The following is an 18,858-nucleotide window of genomic DNA, read 5'->3' as shown; positions in this document are numbered from 1 at the left end:
CTGATACAGAGGGAGATTAACTTTGTACAAAAGTCATTTGTTTGGGTACCTCTGTCCCATTCGTGTTTCAACCGTAAAGCAGTTGTGTTTGCATGGTTGTGTTTCGGTTTGAAGGGTGGGATATGGCGTGAATTTACAGGGTATAGAGAAATAACACCTGAGTCCACACGCATGGGGGTTATCATGGACGAAACAGTATACTCTGTTATGTCCATGACATTGCTCATGTCTATAGGCAACGGTTGCCACTTTTCATCAGGTGGGCCGTCAGTTTGTTTGCCATTCCAATTTGTATAAAAAAAATACAAACTAAAATTTCATCATCAAATTGATGAAAAAATATTGTTTCCTTTTTCTTATAATAATAATATTGAATGTTCAAATAAATGACCAATTCACTGATAACAACACTACGAAATACTTGTAAAAATTAACACTCGTGTTTTTTTGTTATGCCATTGTTTTGAGCAAGTCCAAACGACGCCACCATTTATTTGGAAATAACCTGACTCATTATCGAGCTATACTCAAACGGAAATCATTTAATACACGTATAATTTTATTCGACACTACTATGACGATCCATATTACAAATTGTCATTGTAACATCCGCGGATACAAATGCAATTTACATGCAAATACATCGACATTATTACTAAAATGAACATCCGTCGAGCACCGATCGATTTGCATATTTTTTAATAATATCTGTTGAAAATAACAAAAGCGCTATTTATAGGACGGACGCCATGCAATTGTTGTAGTTTCCGGAACGAGGTAAATTATTCATATAATTTAATCAACGTATCCTCATAATCTACGCTCTATGATAATTATACACTATAATGGCATTCTGAATTGTTTGTAAAAGGTGTTCTACATTTGGTGCGTACTGATTTATCAGATATGCAAGTACGAGAATAGCATTAGCCATGCATTTATAACGAATTTTTAATTAATAACAAAAATTAAATTTAATACTAACATTAACTATGTTCACTATTAAAAATCATATCTTTTTATGTCCAAATAACTTTTAAGTAAATTTCCGAGTTTAGATGATAGGAAAAAAATTAATATTTCACTTTATTTTAACTATAATACTTTCATGCCAGGTCCATAAGATGTACAAAGAAAAATTGGAGTATTAAAGGATTATATCAAATAAATAAAATAAATTACAATAAAAATATTATAATAATAATGTTTTACTAAAGAAAGACTGATTCAAAGGTTCAGATCTATACCCCACTTATATTTCTGATAGCAAACAGCTGTACTCAAATGACTATCCCGGTTTAAAGAGTAAGATATAGCACTAAAATGGCATAGGATAGTTAGTTCTAAGACATTTATATTCTATGATGGTGTTGTTAAATAAATCTAAGTAAGTACTTTCTATTTTGATGTATCTAACAATCTTTAGATCAGCACGTTAAACAAGACAGCCTGCGAATTAATTTAAATGTTTATTATGTTAATAAGTAAACAAATATTAACATAATTGGTTACATTTTTACCAACTCAATAATTTATTCATTTGTTTGATAAGATATAACTAAAACAAATTCACACGAGTATAGTTTTATGCTAATAGAAACAAAATGTATGCACGGATCCCTAGTAAAGCAAAAATAACAGTCGTTATCTATTTAGCTATTAATTTGAAAGCCACGAAAACATGACACAGTGTTGGTGTAGATATTTTATGTATTAAAACATTAGTCGAGTGACAAACAGTGTACGGGGCGCATCGTGATATTATCGCGTTTCGTCACCTGAACGGAAGCGATACCATGTTCGTTTACACAAAAACCACATTAGTTTAGCACAATTATAATAATTCTGAACTTAACAATAGATAACTAGTTATACATATTAATTTGTTACCGGTATGGATGGGCAACTGTTAATATTATTTTTTGTTGTGTCTTTTTACCAACTTTTGTTTATTTTTGTTATCATTATTAACAGATGCTGTCACACATGCCCCGAGACTATAGTGATTATAATACTTTATACTTACTACGAATAGACTATTCAAAGCACGAAATAGAAAGGATCATGATGCAAAAAATTACAGCATATTAAACAGACGGTGGACGTTTTTATAACGGAATATATAGAGAAAAAACAGGTTGATCACGAGTAAAAACAAAAATAGCCGGAGGAGTTGTGCATCAAAAAAGTGATACATATGTTAAAATTATAATACGAAAACACACGTACCTATAACTGTTAAGAAAACCATGCAAATTTTATGGCAATAAATATATAGATATATATTTATTGTCATTATTTATATTATATCTGTATATATATCATACCTATGTTATAATAATTAGCCTTCTTATTTCCTTTACAACAGCGATTTCTTTGTGATAATGGTTTCATTACAATAAAAACATACTATTTAGTCTGTTTTTATTGATCTCACTTCAAGAACTTTTGAAACAAAATTTTAAATTTTAGAATCCTTTTACCAGTTACCTCGGAGTTTCTCTACAGGATAGCAACTTTATAAAAAATAAACATTAAATATCGAAGGATTTTAATGCAAATTAGACTGGCAACTAAATATTTTATTATATTTTTGTTATATGATATAGACTACGGCGTGTTTTATTATTATTCGTGGAAATGCAATTTGAAGTAAATATATAAACAAAAATGTAAAAACGTACTTACCTACTATATATAATGTATATATACTATGTATATAAGTTATAATCACGGAAAAGTTTCTGAAAAACGATGATGATATAATTGTACGATTACGCAGAGATTGCCTCCAGATGTTTCTACATGAAATTATTTCTTAAACAGTAAATCTTATTAAAAATAAAGTATTGGTGTATTATAAACACCTGAGTCTGAATAAACATACATCCAGGTAAATCAGAATGGTAAATGACTAACTGTAATATAAATATCAGAAATAGTAAAACTAGCATCGTGTGCTGGAATCAAACAATCTTTCAACCGCTTCCACAAAGCTTAGCATTTTAAAATGAATCCGGTGGAGATCGTAAAATATTCGATAAACAGGGCGGGTGTGTTTGCTTTTGTCGAGTTTAACATTGCTATTAAACAGTCATGAAATGGACAGAAATAATCAGGACGATCCGTTATAACGCATCATTCGTATGACGCCGGCGTCTCAACACACCGCGATCATGTTCCGTGCCAATTGCCATGCGAGCCGTCTCGTTGTATTTTCTTATTGTCACATTTACTTTAATCGTTCATTCATTAAGCATTACCTACTTCATTAGATTTGTCAGAAGAAAACCATGCAATGGAATTTTCATGATGTCGTGAGTTAATGGATTGTGTTGCATGCAATGTGCATTTCACTTGATCGTGAGTCAAGGCTGCGTAACTTCACGGTTTTAGGGTGCGTCTGCGCGGGCGTGGTGGACACGCGCGCATCTCGCCCGAGTACCAGACAGCTTTGTTTTTGTGAGACGCGACGCGCGTCGACCAGTCGCTTGCCGCCGGCAATTCCTATAAAATTTACCGATACAATACGGAGAACGAAAACAATATAACGCATTTTATGCATAAGTAATTTTGATTATAATACAAAAAGGTTACAGCTTTCTTATAATTATTCCAACATTTTTTCATACGATTGAAAAGTAAACGATATACCCGATGGAAAATATTAAACATCTTATAGAAATAACAACCCAAGAATATGACGAAATATAAATAAAATGCCAATGTTAACGACTAATAACATCTTGGTAGCGAGTTAATTTCTTTTATGAGGGTTTAGGAATAAAAAATTAAAAGTATTATTTTTAAACACCTAATTATATATTAGAAATAATTCTTTCTGCGTGATGAAAAACATATGATATCCTAATCTAATATCTAAGATTATATAGATAGAGCGTCTTCATACAAATGCTTTGAGAAAAGGAGTTTTTGCGTTATAAATAGTTACGAGTGATTATATATATATATATATATATATATATATATATATATATATATATATATATATATATATATATATATATATATATATATATATATCAATAAAACGAATCAACTAATTTAACAATTAGCTGAAAAAAAGTTGACTCGTTTTTGAGGCTAGATGCTCTATCTATATGATCTAAGTCTAATACATAGGAATGAAATATCATTTCACTTTATAGAACTTTTTCGCTATTTAGTTGCATTATTCGAGTAGTATATCAGGAGAGGTACGCAGGCGCAGTGACGGTGCGCAAGCAGCGACGGCGCGGCACTGCCTCCCGCGGCGCTACTCCGGATCAGCAACTTTTTACCAACGCATGCTCGGCTCGTGTCTTTTTCGCTCTTCCCGATAGGAATTCGTTGAGGGATCGCCGCTGCCGGTGGCAGACGTCTTGTGCCATGTCACCGCCGGTACGTGTGCTGCGTACGCAGCAATTAAGCTCTCGTCTCACTCGGGTTCGCTCTGAAGGAATCTTTACGCTACGCAAAGACGTTTCCGAGGAGATTCGTCTTTATTCAAGGAACAAAAACGATAAAACATTAACACGAAGTAAATGCGCTAATCACCAATTTAGTTGCGCAGAACAATTTATATCCATAAGAAACATTATTTTGGATAGCGAATTTTATTTTTATGGTTCTTGTATAATATTATCATTTTATAAGTATATAAAAACAGTAATATTTGCATTTATTTCATTTTTAATTTACAAAAAGACTCTATCTTGAGCAGAAACAAATTATATATAATTATAGTTCTAATAATATTTAAATATATATATATATATATTATTTTTATTTTTTTATTTTTTTATACAACTTAGAATGGCAAACAAACTGACGGCCCACCTGATGGAAAGTGGTAACCGTCGCCTATAGATATGAGCAGTACCATGGACACAACAGAGTATACTGTTTCATCCATAATCCCCCCCCATGCGTTGCCATTCCTGAGGACTCAGGTGTTATTCCTCTGTACTCAGTAAATTCACGCCATATCCTACCCTTCAAACCGAAACAGCCATGCAAACACAACTGCTTCATGGTAAAAACACGAATGGGACAGAGGTACCCAAGCAATTGACTTTTGTATAAAGTCATCATTAATAAGATTATATTAAACTTAATTAGTTATATATAGTTCACAGCAAACATCATGAAAAATCTCATGTTTTAATGTAAAATTACTACTTAGATCGCATATTACAATTTTTTTTTATTATTTGACCATATCTTTATTCAACTTAAGATCGGTATAAATAAATACCCACATATAACATAAAGCACCATATCTGTGCTCAATTTAAACCAATTATCAAAAACGCTTGTAAACAAGTCTAGATGGAAGGGTCATGTACCAAATAAAATACAACAGCTGTGTTTATAAATACTTTAAAGCGAGTATTGTAAACAATGAGTATAATATTGGGACAATTATGGAAAGGCAGGCGAGGTGTCGCGGACTTTGCGGGCGCTGCAACACGTGTTAGTGGACACTTGCATAATGGATTATTCAGGGGCTAACACTTGTATTAAACCTTATATAAACCACAACCAATTTTGCAGTTGTAAAATATAATGATTCATAAACATAATTTCAGTTAACAAATTAGTTTATACCTATCCAGAATGTACTAACTGTTAAAGTATTGTTACTTACCTTGTGCTACCTTATATCAATGCTTTTTCTATCCATAGCCTTTGCTAGTAGTACAGCTATTAGTGAGACTTCATGTTTAGCATCAGGCATTTAATAGCTAAATTAGATATGTAGATTAATTAATATATAACTATAATGAAAAGAAGATTAAGAACGTCAACGACCTGTTAACTATCACTTACCTGAAAAACTGGCATTACTTATGTCCGATTGAAAGAATAGGAAAAAGAGAAATGGAGTATTAGTACTATATAGTAAAATAACAAAAATATTTTTTAAACATAATAAACTATATTTTTTAGAAATTTTTATTATGATACCAAAGACATAAAATTCCACTGGCATTGCCTCTGCTCAACGTGTCATGAGCCAGACTTGACATATTCACTTATAAAATTATTTTCGCCTAATAGCAATAAATTATTTAGAAAGTGTCCAATAATTAAATTTTATTATATTTCATATATTGTGATTGCTAAGGGAGCGATTTGGAAAACTCTCAAACGCATTAGTTGGCAAATCTAATAAATAAAGAAAACATGGCAGAATATAATTTCTAATCTCTAACACTATAATTGACCTTTTTTAAAATTACTGTGTGTGTGTGTGTGTGTGTTTATTAAAATTAGCCGTTATCGATACATTTGATAAAATGTTGGTAGTGTACACGACAATTGTTACCAGGGCGCAATGATGACCTTAGTTTTATGTACCTTTTCTCAAATTTTATTCAATAAATTGAATAACATATTTTGTTCATCAACAAAACTAATTAACTTATTAAACTGGACATAAAATCTTTATATCTCTCAGCTTAAATAAAAATGCTAACAAAATATGACGAATATGTTTACCGTTGTCGTATAAGATGGTCGTATAAAATATTAATAATAAAAACTAAACCAAATCTCAGTGGCAGCCCTTGAAATAACAGAAAGAGAAGCCGCTTGCCTTTCCATTGAATCAAATTCATATATTTTGAGATTCAGTCGCCAATTTCATTTGTACTGTGCGTAAAAAAAGTGATAATTTTATTATTTTATCCTTTTAAAACCAATTATCTTAGAGTTAAATTTTGTTACAAGTATGAAGTACACACCTGAAAGAAATGACGATCATCATGTTCAAATCAGCCCGTAGCTGTCCACTGCTGAACATAAGCCTCCCCCTTGGAGGGGTTTTGCCAGTAGTTGCCACGCTTGGCATCTTATGATGCCCACGCGAAAGGAAGGGGTAGTCTATCCTATGCCGGAACCACATGGCAAAATAATGACAATATTTTCTCTAAATTTAACAGAACGTTAGGCTGCGCATTCTCGTGCATGCAGTCGTGAGCAATTATACTAAAGGAACTTAAGAATGCTTCTTCTAATATCATAACATAAAATTCCATAAATTCAGTTTCAATATAAATTCATATTATCAAGGTAAATAAAATATGTGTAAAATATTATGCCCATTCTATGCTCCGACTACACGGCAATTTTTATTTATTACATGTATACATTCAAAAATTGTTTTTCAAAAAACAAAATCTAAATTTGAAATAAAAATAATCACATACCGAACCTGCACAGAAAAATAAATTATCTATCTAATTAACACTATCAACTATGTTGGTATTTTAGTAATTACAAATAAGCTGTTCTTCCCCAAATAGAACTGTATTTCTCAACCATAGTATAAGGTTATTATAGTTCAATATAATATATAAATTCATATAGAATTGGATCGCTACTTTGTAATAGGTGTAGATTTTGTCCTGACCGTACATTCCACGGATTGTTTTATTGGATTATGCGGCGAGGCTGCGAAGTAGCTATAACTATTCAGTGTCGTCTTTTGTGTTATGGAAAAACTTGTTCTTGAACCCATGTAGTGTGAAAGTGTCTTTTATTTTCGCAGTTTAATGTTACATATGTACACATATTATCGCGTGTGCAGCGCGACTGTCATCTCATCGAGGCTGTGCTGGGTCGCCGCGCGGCTGGAACGTTGTTAGCGTCCACAATGCAAAACCTACTTAATCATACCATTATTGTATATTTTGATTTCTCACATTTCTATATTCTGACGTTTGTTTACAATGAAGTATGTAAACACAGTGTTAACACTATTATACAAATGTTGTTTCCAGTAGGTATGTAACTTGAGAAATTCGCTTTATTTTTCTATTATATATAAATAAATATGAAAAAGATTCCGTTGACTTTTCATTTAAGTCTTTTTAATATTAATTTTCTCGATAATGATCTTGATTATTGTATTTTTAACCTAACAAATAATAAAACTTATGTGTGATTTATTAATATATCGGTTCTAATAGGTACGCAGGTACATATTTGCTACAAAGAAAAATAATTAAATTGGATATTTATACTATATTGGTTTATAATATCCTTTATAAACACGTCTATAGATATAACATGCAGGAATTTTTACATCTTTACATGTGTTCATTTATTTGGTACAAAATGTATCTATCAAGCATGGAAGGGCATAAGATACTTATTTCCCGGATAATTAATATATATTGGTCACACAGATGAAGTCCTAACTACTAGTTAGTAAATAATAAAATATATTTATATATTTACATACCACATTCTTGGGGTAGGCAAATAGATATAATAAAAATGTCTTATATAATTATCGCCTACAGAACCCTACAAAACCTTCCATTCTGGTCGACGACTAATGTTTATTTGGACATATTTATGGCTATAGTTCCGCTTTTTGTGTAGATGGAAATATGTGTGGCGGATCGCACGTCTGCGTGAGATTTCGGACACCTCTCCGCTTACTAAATTTAATATCGCCGGCTTTTACGCCGACGACGAAACAAAAAAAAACTAAAATCGCCATTGTGTCGGCGACACGAACGGCAGTTCGCGCCTACCGGCCACTCATGAAAATTATTTTGTTTTTATCTCAAAATGTATGTTTATGATAACACCTGTTTCGCTGATGCCTCCGCGATCGGTGTCAGTTAAAGCTTGTCTCGATTTTTTGCCAATTTAAAAGACTATAAAGACGCCCGCATCGTCGGCTAATTTAACCACTGTTCACCGAATTACGCATTCGTTTACTCTTGTTCGGGCGACGAGTCTGATCGTCGTCATCACACAAAATGAAGGTAAATACGACGAGTCGACACATACACTATAAAAAATGCACTCAATAAGGTCATGTCGTTTATTGCTATTTCATAACAAGGATGGAGATAATTCATATTTGTTAAATAATTCAAACGCATAAATCTTAGTTTATGTCAACTATAATGATGTGGCTGTCAAAGGGTAGCCGCCGCGACCACAGTCCGGCTTTTTGCATAATTACGCCGATGGAATGTCGTTCTTTTAATATGATAACAAAGAAAGATGACCGCCTGTATGATTCTTGAGATTTATAGCCGTCTCAAAACGACAATGTTAGTCGCTGACTGGGCATGCCGCGCGCTGGCGTTGCGGGGACCCTCGAATTTAAATTTGGGAATAATTTATAAAATTCTGATAAAATCTAAAGGTTTGATTTGAAGTTCTAACTATAGCCACATTTATGATAAATCTCAAACATATCCAGTGATATAAAAGAAGCATGCTGAACTTGCATCTCTTTTAAATTTGCACTCTATGCATATTTGGAATATAAGACATTGTAACGTTTACGTACTGGATAAATTAATTCTATTTAATTTATATTATAACTTACAATGGCCAACAAAGGTAATCCAGTATCTAGTTAACACCTTAGAACATAGATTAACCAACAACAAATATGTCTATTGGTCTGTTCCATTGATAAACAACATGAAATCACAGATAAAGGAACCCTGAACGTGACCACGAGTTATTTTCGTAACACAATCCATAAGAAACATTACAATAATCGTACATTTTCTTGACAATGTTCCTTTGAATAAAGAGAGTTAAGGCGTACAAGATACAATGTCGAAGATTTGTTTACTTGCGTTAAGACCCTAGTATTGCGTGATTACCACTTCTGGAACAGCATTTTCAAAAGAAACTTACCTACAAAGATGTATAAGACGAAATTTCCTTAACCGCGACCATTTCTATACATTTGTGTGCAGACAGAGTACCACTCTTACTTGTATAAATTAGTGTGTTCTCAAATGTCATCGCTCACTATGATATTGCAATCAAAATTGACGTGGGAAGTATACTCGTTTGTTCGAAGGCATACGAAGCCATATAAATTTAACGATGAAATATGGCTAGGTCCGTGGTACAGACGTTGCATAATTCAATCATCATATTCACAATATATGCAGTTAATAAAGCGTGCCATGTAGTCCTATAGAAATGATAATAACGAAAAAAGAAACGTTTATAATCTTATAATCTGATTAGGAAGTGTAGGGTATAAAAAGTGTCATATTAAGTGTACAGTTAAGGCTAAAGCAAACAAACAAGTAACATAGTATGCAGCGTCCGGGTAGGGCGTATGAACGGTATGGACAGCTCCAGCTTCCTGTTTTAATACCGGGTTTTGTAAAGCGCTTCGAGCTCTAATCGCTCAGCTGGTGTACAATTGACTGGTTTTATAGTCATAATAATGATATGTTGTGAGCAGATTAAGTACAAGCTAAAACCATATTTAGTGGATACTGGACATGTTGGAGCGTCGCCGTCTAATGGTAGGTAGGAAGATAAGTATATTATATTAATACTATCCCGATTTGTAATCTTAAAGACAAGTACAAGTACGAGTCTAACCAGCACTAAAGAACTTTTTGGATTCAAATGTGCTCAGCAAAATGTGTGCGTGTTGAGTGTTACGTTCTCTACAACCGTAATAGTGGACAAATCTTTTGACTATCCTTAGGTTGTGAGCATACTTTATACGAGTGAATTTTTGAGATGAGACAGTAAGAGCAAAGCTAACTGTTACAATTACAAGAAAACCTTATTTCTTACTCGGCAGTCTTAAAAAAAATTGAGGCATATTCACACATTCTAAAAAATAATAATACCTATCTACAGTCAGCAAGAAAATTGGAAATTCATACCAAAAACTATTTTGGTGTAGAAACCAACTGATTTTATTTTTAGAATGTTACAAGTTACTAACAACTTTACGTTTCGTGAGAAACGACACTCACCTAGTAATAATTATTTACCTAAATGGTAATAACCATTTAATTTAAATGCATGTTTTTATAGTTATACCTATCAGCAGAACTTTAGAAAAATATAATAATTATAAATATTTGATAAACAGATATTCAAATCTAAGAGTATAATATGTTCCAGAATGTATATTTATTTCAGGCTCCGATAAACATATCTCTATATTTGTACAAATTTCATAGCTATATTAAAATAAGTATAAATTTTCCACATTACATAACAGCCTGTCTATTACCATATCAAAGGAATAAAACAAACACAAGTAAGTAAGTAATGTTGTATACATAAGCTTCAATATCATAATTTAAAAGTAATTTGTATATACCAGTTTTACACAAACAGTCACATGTTTACATGTATGACTCACACATAATACTCCCATCCTCAAGATTTAGGGAAATGTGGAGCCATCATTTTTAATAAGACAAAATGATGAAGGAATAAATCTTCTTTGTATCGCTAACGATTGTATCAGGAAAGAAAAAGTAAAAATGAGCGCTTCTCGTCGCACACGTATGCAAACCGAATCTCTTCAATGCCATAATATTTCATCGACAACGGAATTTAAAAGGCAAAGGGTTCATAATTGTATTTAAAAAGAGACAATTCAAATGTTACTAAATGATAAAGGTTATATAAAAATCGTGTCTTGTTATTGAAAATACAGTTACAATATTTAAGTATATCACTCAAATGAAAACTTTTAAATATTAATGATAAAGGAAGTCTTTTTATTGATAAAAATAAAATGTAAATAAAATTAGATTTAACTCACATTCATTGTGTTTTAGGACACGTACATTTAAAAGAGAAATAAAAAAAAATTTTTAATCTAATTATATACATATTTATGGGTTTTATTCAAGCAAGGCCACAGAGGTTTCCTTTATTTGATAGATAGATATAGTATGTGTTCGCTTAATGTAAGTTACAGAGTTTTGGTTAAGTATAAGTTAATATAATATTTTCAAAATTACGAAACACATGATTATATTAATATCCTATTAATATTATGTGAAAGTTTGTAAGGATAGATGAGTGAATGTTTGTTATTCTTTCACGAAAAGCTACTGAACGAATTTAAATGAAATTCGGTACTCAGGTAGGTTATGTCTTAACTTAGCACTTTATAATATACTGATTTACGCAGGCAAAATCGTGGGATCGAGTTATTAGTTAAATCACATTCAGCTGAATAAACGATCATATTGGACCTATATTTAAGTACTTAACAATACTTATATGAGTTCATGACACCAAGAGCTCTTTTTTCTGTGAAATTATACGGAAATTTGCCAATGTCCTCAAAAATCGCACAATGCATGTTTTTGCGGCAATTACCGAGACGTGATGAGCGGCAGTCGTCTCTTCAAACAGGCCATTGATTTATATATCCTTTCGGCACCGTAAAGAGTAAAATATGAGCCATCCCATCAAATATTCAGCCTTTTAGGATACGAGAGCAACTTTCAATGTTCATTATAATAAAAATACGATAGTTCATACTGAATCTGAATTTAATATAAGAGATAGGTAGGTACTTTATGTAACTGACATCTTTTTATTTAGTTCAGGTGCATTCTTTAAATATTTTATTATTGCAGAACAAAAGATATATTATCAATACATTATTAAAAAAATATTTAAATCCCAAAGATTAAAGCAAAGCAATTTCGTCCGCATGACATATGGGATATGTTTACTAACCGGGATAAAAAGTGAACTATATCCTTCTCCATCTCATATAGTACGTGTAACTATACTAAATTTTATAATGATTAGTTAAGGCACCATAGTGCCTTACCTTATAAGGTAACAAACGAATAAACAAACTCACTTTCATATTAGTAAGAATTAAGCATTTGGCGATTTACTAATTGCAAATTCCAATCATTATTAAGCGATAGACAAAACTTCGAAGCAGGCGGATTTTGAAGCCAAAGAATGTATTAATTAGTTTAAATACAAAGACTATGTTATGGAAATTTTATTATTATTTCACAAAATTAACGATTTATTCACAAGTATCTAAACATCTCGTGCCAGGTATTTTTGGTCGGTTATATTTCATCAAGCCTTGTCACGTGAGATGCGCCTTTAATTGGGTGAATCAAGTCCATTTGGTCTTTTGGAAGGCTTTTATTAGCAGGTTCCTTGCTCAGATTTTGAATATCATCACTAAAAATATATTATAACAATTTTTATACTTAACTAGCTACATGAATTAACATATAGAGTTAATAAGGTATGTGTTTATATAGGTTTGGCACATAATAAAATGGAATAAATGCAGTCGAAATACGAGTATTACGCAGAATCAAAGACATCATGCATATATTTTTCAGAGAACAAACTTATATTAATATCATAGCCAATTTACAGAAAAATCGATACAACCGATTAATCCAATATTATTATTTATGAGAAACAATCAACCTTATATCGTCATATAAAGGTCGTAGAAGTAAATATTATAAATCAAATGTATATTATGTCAAACAACAGATGATTTGTGAGCTCAAAGCGTGGCCGTGGACTTACTATGAATACATCAGACGGTATACTCGTATGCGACGCGACATGTAATTAGAGAGAATATTTATAGATTTATTAAACGGCATAAATAAAAATTAATGGACATGTCTTGTTGTTTATTGGCACTCCTTCACTGTCAGTCAGAGCTCAGGGTAACAAACATGATCAAATAGAAATCAATGCTTGCTTACCTTCTATTAACTATCATAATTTGATTTATTGCCTTCATACAATGTTATAGGCTTTCTGTGATACTTCCAATTGGCTACTGTACGACATTAGAAAAGAACATCTCATATGCCAAATGCGCAGTATATTTGTTTTTATTTTGGTATTTAATTAATAGTGTATGTAGCGAAACTATTTTTCTACTAATTAGATACTATATGAATAATTTATTTATACCTCCAGGGTAACAAAAAAATTCAAAATAAGATTGCGTTACACAAAAAAATCTACTTTAATTGTGGCGAAACCATTTATTTTGATTTAAAAAGTAAACTCCTGAACAAAAAATTGCTATGAGAATAATTTGTGTGTATAAAAGATATATCCTTTTAGATAAAAAAAGAAATTTCCATTTCGATTTATAACTAACGGAATTATATATGAGGTAACAAACGTAAATAAAGGACGTTCGATTTAAGAACCTCCTTCTTTTTGAAGTCTGATCAAAAAACAAATACAAGCAACAAAACTGAAATTATAATTTTGAACACAATTTATAAATCTGTATTGATTTGCATTTGAAACAGCAGAACTGATATACTATCATAACCAAAAAGGATGGCCTTTGAGTACCCTTTGTATTATTTTTTATTATATAAATTCAGACAGTATACCATAATCGTTTGCTCGCGCATTTGCAAGTTATAGACACGATGATATGTTAGTTACGTATTTTGGAATTAGGTAATTTTTTTTTTTAAATATAAAGATCTCTCTGATTCCATTTACATGATTAATATCACCGGCTTGGGAGTTTTACAGGCATATATCGTTGGTGCAGTATGTTCAATGGATGATGTTCATGACGTCGGTAATATCCTTGATGTATATTATTAGTATTGTTTGATTTATTTTAAATGAACTGAATTCTAAAAAAGACACGAATACTTTTTTAAATATATTACGTATAGAAAATTATAAATTATATAATTAAATTACCACAAAATTGTCAGAAATAAATACGGTCAAATATATGTAATAAATAAAATGTAAGTAATTACATATGTTTGTTTTTCGATATTTAACTACTACTTTGTTTTTTGATTAAAATTGCCATAAAATACACCATACACTGAGAACATCAAAGATTCTTAACTAGAACGAGTTAAACGTATGACGGTTGTAAATTTCATGTCGCTTATTCAATTAAGAGTCGTGGATTGAATGACATAAAACTTCTGTGATAGTGCAATAAAATACTTGGCAATTACGGGTCAAATAAGCAGAGGCTCAGTGCCGCCGCTCGCGGCGTGTGAAGCGGCCCTTACAATATGTTAAGTATATAATCGCACCAAACGAAGCATGCGTTGTACATATTATATTCAATTACAATTTTGGAATTTTGTCATTATACAAAATTTATAATTACGTAAAATATATTATTTATTTTTATTTACCTTAATATATAAATTAAGATTTATTCCTAATTTTTTCTTCACATTCTTAATGTCTATGAAAACATTTAGATACGTAAATAACTAGAGTATCACAGCACGCATTTTACTTACTTGTATTAACAATTTGTATGTCTTCATTGTATTCTAATTACAGAAACATGTATAAACATGCCCTTAAATGAACACCATTTTTATAGATTGAAAAGAGAAATTTAAAATATCAAAGTATTTGATTTTGAAAACTTTTCAGGAATCTCCCGAAATTTATAAATTTCCATAGGAACGGGGAAAAGAGCAGTAAAAATCACAAGCTCTTTTTAGTATACTTATATTATATTTTTCAGTTACTCATTTTTAATCTGACTTTAACTGTAATAAAAAATTCGATACTGTTTATTTTAACATTAGGTGCTACTTGAAGCGCAAACCAGCTTGATAATATGATATAAATAACTATCAGTAATTAAATGTGGAACTTATTTACACACAATTAGTGTTAATTTTTTCACCCTCTAATTAAATAACTCGATCTTCGTTAACATGTTACGTGATCACAATTAAAATTATCAAGTTTAGTATGCATATAAACCCTTGAATAACATTTTTGCCTTTTTATGGAGACGATTAATTCATTTCAGACCATTTTCAGTATGATGTGAGTTTGACAATGTTATGAACCATTTCTTGGTATAGGTAGAAAAAATATCGAAGCGGACTCATTATTGTCTTTAATTATGACAGTTTACCATATAGGTATAGATGACTGTCGATGTCTTTGGTCAGCGGACTGGGGACAGGCATCCGTAGTGGATCTCTCCTATATAAAGCAGCTTATGCAGGCAAAAAGCATTTCTGGAACAGTTTCTTTGGATTGATATTGTGTTGACAATTATGAATGTCCTGTGTGAACTATTAATTAAACGGATACTTTAAAAAACCAACTGTTATTATTTAAGCATTGTTTGCTATATAATATTCAAATATTGTATTAAAAATGAGGTTCTCAATTCAACGTTTTTATTTTATAATGCGTTTGATATAAATTTTTCTACAATTACATAATAAACTAGGTAGAGAGTATTTACTTCCGTCTTGGTTTCAAATTAATTTTGTTGAGATTAAGTATCCTTTTTCAATACTACGTAAACTTATATGCCTACCTTCTTGAGGAAACTAGTATTTATGTATCATTATTGTTTTAATTAAATTTAATAATCATAATTTAATAATAAAAGTAAAGGAAAAATAATATGATCCGACTTTCTATAAATATAATTTATTTCTTCTTCATCGAGATCGGCAACAATAAAGGCTATCTTAATGAAATAAAGGATCTGGTGTTCATACCGAATTAATTTTTAAAACGTTTAAGCTAAGAAGTTTATATACAATCAGGTGTCTTCTACGGCTTTAAAGATATATGCCGTGGATAATTCGTTACAGTGAGCTAATTCAACTACAACTACTCCCAATATGACGCTTTATCCTTTAGAAGTAATATTAATTGAATTTGTGTCACAATATCCCGTAGGAATCCCGACGAGGAATTATTATGTATTATTGTAATGAAACTTAGAAGTAAACCAAATTTTCAGTCTTTTTCCGTATTATTCAAATTTCTTTGATTGGGTAGGTACAGAATGTTCCGATCCATCCGTTCCGTTGATTTCAGAATCGATAGTATCGATTCTTGAAGCCAAACTGAGCAAGTGCTTGTACCGATGCTCCAACGACCATGTTTAATTGCGGCTATTAGAACAGATGGCTTATTCATTTGTAGAGCAGTCGGTCGTTGCGCTCGTGTCGTAAACTGGCGATTCGTTCCCGTTCTGACGTTATTGTAGCATTTTGTCTATGCTCCGCCATTTTATCGAGCCGTTTTGTTGTCTCTGACTGCATTTCTGTTTACAATAAAAGTTTTTACATCTTCACTAAAAATCTATGATTATACACAATTTATTAACTTTAAATATTAAATATTCTTTAAATAGTATGAAACACTCACTCTTACAGTCACTGTCCATGTCTGTCTATTTCTACGAGTACGTTTATTTCTTCTAAACCACACAACAGATTTTAAAACAGTTTTACAGATATTTTTTACAGATTTTTTTTTTATGCAACTTAGAATGACAAACAAGCTGATGGCCCACCTGATGGAAAGTGGTAACCGTTGCTTATAGACATGAGCAGTACCTGTTTCACCCATGATACCCCCCATGCGTTGCTATTCTTGAGGACTCAGGTGTTATTCCTCTGTACCCAGTAAATTCACACCATATCCCACCCTTCAAACCGAAACACAACCATGCAAACACAACTGCTTCACGGTAAAAACACAAATGGGACAGAGGTACCCAAGCGATTGACTTTTGTACAAAGTCTCCCTCTGGTGAAATGTACAGTACATCCCAATTTAACTTTTATATAAATGGCTAATTGCATTTGCGAGAACTATGAATGCTAGTAGTATGTACCTACCTAACAGGAGAAACCGGGGGAAAAAAGATTGTTAGTAATTGGGATTGGAAACACTATTACCAGCAATATACCATATCAGGTCGACCTCCTCGCGGTTCCCCTTGAAACCATCGTGATTGATTCATTAGTGAATTCGTCACGATGGACTAACTGACCTGCTTCATTTTTACCTATTCTTCCTTCCTAGTACCAGCCAGTGTATAACACTAATGCAGGCGGATTTACCATTCCATTATCATACATTGAAAAATAATAGGAAAAACCATGAAAGATTATAGGTATCCACAACATAAAAGTGAGCCGAAGTATGATGGTTAATGGGGATAAATCCTAATAACAATACTTTTACTATTCTGCTATAATACGATAAAGACAAATCGATGATGATGGCCTTAAGTAAAATCAATACAATTTATACAAATACCAGAGGGAGACTTTGTAGAAAAGTCGTTGCTTGGGTACCTTTGTCTCATTCGTGTTTCAACCGTAAAGCAGTTGTGTTTACATGACTGTGTTTCGGTTTGAAGGGTGGGATATAGCGTGAATTTACAGGGTACAGAGGAATAACACCTGAGTCCTCAAGAATGTCAACGCATAGGGGGTATCATGGACGAAACATTATACTCTGTTATGTCCACGGTACTGCTCATGTCTATAGGCGATGGTTACCACTTTTCATCAGGTGGGCCGTCAGCTTGTTTGCCATTCTAAGTTATATAAAAAAAAATTGGAATAGAATCATGTAAATATAAATTTGTTACTGTGTTATTTGTTATTGTATACACTACGTTAGTAGCCTTCGATTCATAATGTATTAATGTTTTGTCCATACACACAATTAATAATGGTACCTGTATTTTCATTCAAGAGTAGAACATATTGCTTCACAGAAAACAACAGTGAATACAATCCCGCCAAAACCTTAACAAAATATTTCATAGATCTATACAATAAATTTAAAACATTTAATTTAAAATGCGGAAACATGTATTTACGAATAAATATGCCAATAAGAATTTTTTGCTCCGCAAGGAAAAACGAAAGCTTATATCATCATAAAATTAATATGGGACCAATACCAGAATAAACCCTTCGTAAATTGCAAAAAAGATTAAAATTAGCGACAAAGTTATGTAACAGAATTTTTCAATCAGTAAGATGTTAAATTACTATTTCAAAAATATACTACCGAACTAAAAGCTTATCTACACTATCCAAATAATAGTTAAAACACTATCTAATCTAAAACTAAGCATGATTTAAAAAACAAATAGTCAAATAGCCCTTCTGGGCTCATAATTTATTGAAGGCCGAACCGTCGACAGTATTTTGTTTATATATAACAGCTCAATTAGCATTATCATCACTTGATTGTGTGATAAGGCACGTAAATACTGTCACGCCTCTTTTATGT

This window comes from Galleria mellonella, unplaced genomic scaffold (genome assembly GCF_026898425.1).
Source record: "Galleria mellonella isolate WM207_F2 unplaced genomic scaffold, CSIRO_AGI_GalMel_v1 utg588, whole genome shotgun sequence".
Classification (NCBI taxonomy): Eukaryota; Metazoa; Arthropoda; class Insecta; order Lepidoptera; family Pyralidae; genus Galleria; species Galleria mellonella.
This window is presented reverse-complemented; position numbering follows the sequence as displayed.